Below are 5,052 nucleotides of genomic sequence, written 5' to 3'. Positions count from 1 at the left end.
TCTCCAGACACCAGCTACGTGTCCTCTCTCCACCCAACTCGTGTCTAAGGCAACTTTGTATTATGAGTGATCAGTTTAGTGGAACGAATGCTGCTCCTGTCTCGATTCTAAGCTCGCTGAGGGCAGAATAACGTGTTTAGAGAAATCAGGCTCTCGTGTTGACCTCCTTATCCCCTCATCCTGACCGTAGTGTGATCTGAAGCTGGGGCTCCTTCTCTGGGTCTCACCAATGGAGGGAACCTGAGCTCTGAATTCTCTCTTTCTCTCTGTCTACCTCTGTTTATCACACACACACACACACACACACACACACACACACACACACACACACACACATCCTCTGAGCCACCCAACCACATGCCACACTTGGATGAAGCTGTATCTGATGGGTGAGACCCTTGGCCTAGCTCCACTGCTGGGCAGGACCCAGCATCCACCAGCCACTCCTCTGCTTCCCCTTTTGCCTAAAGTCACTTGGGGGGGGCCCGATCCCTCGGCCTTTACGGATGATGAGATCTGCCATAACCAGACGGAGCCAGTCTCCCAGCACCGGCTCCCCCGATACCCCATGGGGCCAAGGCTGCCCTGAGTCTGGTTTCAAAGAAGAAGGAGTAGGAAGCAAAAAGCCGTGCTCAGTTCCCCTAACTCTGCTTAATCATTAACCCAAACTGTCGAAGTTAGCATTCACCAGACATCAGGGAGACCCACGGGATTGCCGGGGTCTTGGTAAAATACTGTTTTGTTTCACTTTTAGGTGTAGACCTTTTCAAGGGTGGCAACCTCAGCAGGGATACCCCAAGGGAAGAGGAACAAGAAAGAATTCTGTGCCCAAAGCCCACCCCCAAATTCCTGGAATTCTTGTACTTAATAAATATTGTTAAAATGAAGATCTGTCTTAAAATTACAAATATTAGAAAATAGCACATTCACAAAAGTAATGTGTTTGGAGGCACTGGTATCTGAAGATTTCCCACCTACTGAGTCTCCCTAAAAGGTGGGCTACAGCAGTTTCTGGTATTGGGACTGCATTTCACTTGCCCCTGAAAGGGCAGCATGTTTGATATACACTCACTTGTTCCTTGAGGTCAGAGATCTCTGAATGAGCTTCTCCATGGGTGTAAGCGGAGCAGGTGCCCTTCCCTTCATGGACCAGATGTTTATGCAGTTGTTCATTATATAGGTCACATTGGATTATGGCTTTTGTTAACAAGTCACATTGGAGTTTAATGGTGGCGCTCTGTGTGTGTGTGTGTGCGCGCGTGCGTGTGCATGTGTGTGTGCACGCGCGTGTCTCTCTGGGCTGTGAACTCTCTGATGGGAGGAATCATGACGGCTGCATTTCCATGTCCCAACACCTGTCCCAACGTCAGAAATATAGGAGGAAGATCAATGAACCAATGGCGGCCACCAAAGCTGTCCTTACTCACACACGTGCCAGCCAGCGTTGCTTGTTGGTTGCTGACGCTGCCCCCCGGGCTCAGCCACGCAAGAGACTGTCCCATCAAAGAGCCCACGTCTCTGCCCCAGGACCACATGCAGGCAGATCAGAACCCACCCTTGGATCTTTCTACCGAAGGCATCAGTAAACACTGTCCAGTTTTGTGCGCATCACTAAGCTAGTAATCAGTTAAAAATGATGAGCGAGCCTCCAGCCTGCCAATCATCTCTCTGCCCCTCCCGGCCGCCATGATGCTAGTCCAGGTGAGCCCCACCCCCTGCCTACTCTCCTGTAAGTTTTCAAATCGCCCCTTGACTGGTTCGTCCGCTTGCTCACTTGGGTGCCCCCAGCTATCAAAGTCCAACTCCTAAAACGCAAAATGTGATCATTGTACTTCTGCTTAAAAACCTTTCAGGGACCCAGGCTAGAGTACCGGCTCCTTAAAACGGTCTGTATGATCACACATCACGATCCTGTCCACGCCCCATCTTCTGCCTCGTGCCCTCCGCTCTTGACCTTTCAGTGTTGCCCCAGCCTTGTGGGTTGCCTGGAGCTCCTGGAAGAGCGTCAGTGTCCCCTAAGAGACAAGAAATTCCTCCTCTCCCCTCCTCCGATCAACACTCTGTTTTATGTCCCCATGGGGCTCTCTGTGCCCCTGTTTTGACACTTCCGCCTCACTGCAGCCTAAGTGACCCATTTCTTATGGATGTGTCTTGCTGAGGCAGGATTGCATGGCCACACTGTATTAACAACTCCAAGAGCAAGCCCAAGGGCCCTGGAGGTGCCCATCGGTGATTCTAAAGAGATGGGCTGAATGAGAACCTGCCTTGGGAGTATTCCTATTATGGTTCAGGTAGGAAAAGAAGATGAGGCAACAGCAGCACCGTTGGAGATGATGATCCCAGAGACAGTTGGCGGACAAGGCATGTGGGGCTTGGAGGTAGAGGGAGGGGATGGCCCAGCCTCAGTGGGGGAGGCTCCCCCCGGGGACAGAAGGGTCCCTTGGATCTGGGTCCCTGAAAAGTCTCAGTGCAGGGATGCTGTGGCAGTTGGACAGCAGGGGCTATAAGATGTGAGATCAAGGCCATAAGGAAGGACAGAAGAAACGGAGGAAGAGCAAAGGAAGATGCAGAGGAGGTTTGTAAGTGTCGGCATGATGTTCACAAGCCGTGTTCATCAAGCTTCGGACTAGAAGTCAAATTCCAAGTTCAGGACTGAGGCAGTCCTGAAGTGGGGGCCCCGCCTCTGCACACGGCCGGCCTCGAGGGAAGGCTAGGGACAGCGTGGACAGTAGGGTGGAGGTGAGTGCCACCGGAGAGGGGCGGATTCCCAGCTGGACGGAAAGAAGGGAGGAAGAGGGTACAAGTAAGAAAGACAAAAATCAGAGGAGGAGAATGCAAACTAGCAAGTAACCTGGTAGGTTTCTCTCAGCGGATTTGGGGGGGAGGCCATCTGTTGAGAGTTATCAGGATTTAGGTGGAAAACCTGAGAAACGGGAAACATTTGGTGTGGTCTCTGCGCCACAGATGCCCCAGGCTCTGCCTCAGGAGAATCCGTTCTTGTTCTTGGTTCCGTGTGAAGGGATTTGTGTGAAGCAAATTCACAACGGCACCTCCAGATAAGACAAACTCCACAACGAGGACTACTGTACAGCACAGGGAACTCTACTCAATATCTTGTAATAACCTATAATGGAAAAGAATCTGAAAAAGAACGTATGTATGTGTAACTGAATCGCTGTGCTGTACACCTGAAACTAACACAACATTGTGAATCAGCTATACTTCAATTAAAAAAAAACCCACCATGCACCTGAAGGCTTCCCAAAGACGTTAAGTAAATTCTTTTATAAAACAAGGATGTGTGTGTGTGTGTTGTAACCAGGGCTTTGTAAGAAAAATCTCCCCAGTTTTCCAGCCCTCCACCCCCCAAAATGGGAAGAGTTTTTATTTGATTGAAAGGCTTGAGAATCTTCAAGTAAAATACTGTTGCTTGAAAGCATTTATGCAAATCTAAACTCAACCATTCACAAACATTCGCAGTGAACGATTACTCATATCTGTAGTCCCTAAACTGAGAGAGTTTTCTTGTTCTGAAATACATGAGTTGCATTTCAGGAAAAATAAAATATATAACTCACCAAAAGAAATCATCAGACAAAACTCTAGAAATCTATCTGAAGCAAAGAGTGTAAGTTCAATTGGATCGCATTGTAAAAGTCGTCATAAAAACTGCATTTGGGGGTCATTTTACATACCTTCCTCCATGTACACAAGACAAACTCGAGATGGCAGACCCAGATGTATGTTTCTGGACCTTTGACCTAATGTTTTTAAACATCTTTGTAAGTTTGTTTTGCACATGTAGAGGTTTAAAGCATTGGCTATGATTGCTTTTGACTTCAAACCCTTTTTGCGAGCTCTATAAATAGAAGATATTGATGTTTTTAAAAGGAGTTTTCACTGTCTTGCATTTTCTCCAGGGAAAAGCTGAGCTGGGGAGCGTGTGTTTCTGTCTCTGCAACTACAGCTGCCCTTCACCTTGGGTGCTATCATTCCTTCAAAAGAAGGAACACAAAGGAATGCATCCAGCTTGTTGAAATGTAATCTCTTGAAAGTGGCTTCCCATTTCTTTTAGAGCTATCAGTCCCCTGTGCTGCCTAGCTTCTAAAAGATGCTAAGAGCAGTGCAGACTTGGTCTCCCCCAGGGGAACAGAGGGTCTTGCTTCTGTGATCACGGGAACCCCTCTCCGCCCAGGGGCACAGGAATCAGTCACTTCCTGAGAGGGACCCTCTCACGTCACGCGGCTTGGCTTTCAGCTTCGGGAGGACTTAACAAATATGCATTTACGAATGCATCCCTGCAGCGGGGCTGGCGTAAATCCCCATAAACTGTCTCTATGCAGAAAGTCAATGCTGCAGTGCGTGCCACGAGGACTGCCTCTTGTCTCCTCCAATTAAAACAATTTCACCTTTTTTCTGAACCCGAGCTTCTCCCTCTTTTCCAATTTGATGTTATAACCTTGCAAATTTCTTCCAGTGACAAGGTTTTTCAGTCCCAATCTTGTCAATATTCTCCAAATCGCAGCTTGTTCACCTACATTCCTTGTCTGCCTCTACAATACTCATTTTGAAATAATGTGCAGGGGAGGGTTCTCCACCATTATCATTTCCATGTACCATTGAAAATATCTGCTCCCTGGGAAACATTACGAAGGAATTTTTGTAAGTTGCAATACTAGATGTGAGGATAGCCTCTCTTCTCAACTGCGGAAGTGAAAGAGAAATACAAGGTGATATTGCAAATTACATGTATAGCAAAAAACAAAGGTGGAGGGAGAAATTAGCCGCCATCCTTCCTCCGCCCCCCATACCCACCCCTCCCTCACCCCACCATCTGTGCTGGCTCCAAACTGGATTTCTCTATTAACAAAGCCCCAGCCCACTGACTCTGCTTGAACATTCACCACCCTGCCCCCTCACTCCTTTTGCCCCCCGTAAACACAATCCCTAATGGTGATCCCTTTGTCTGCTGAGTTATGGTCTGAAAAGCCATTTCCTCCCCTTCATGGCGGAGGTTTCCAATGTCATCGGGTTTCAAATGTTCACTCAAGT

The sequence above is a fragment of the Aethalodelphis obliquidens genome, unplaced genomic scaffold, assembly GCF_003676395.1.
Source record: "Aethalodelphis obliquidens isolate GAN/ISIS:26980383/991018 unplaced genomic scaffold, ASM367639v1 scaffold15, whole genome shotgun sequence".
NCBI classification, from domain to species: Eukaryota; Metazoa; Chordata; class Mammalia; order Artiodactyla; family Delphinidae; genus Aethalodelphis; species Aethalodelphis obliquidens.
The sequence above is the reverse complement of the archived record's forward strand: the minus strand, read 5'-3'. Positions refer to the sequence as shown.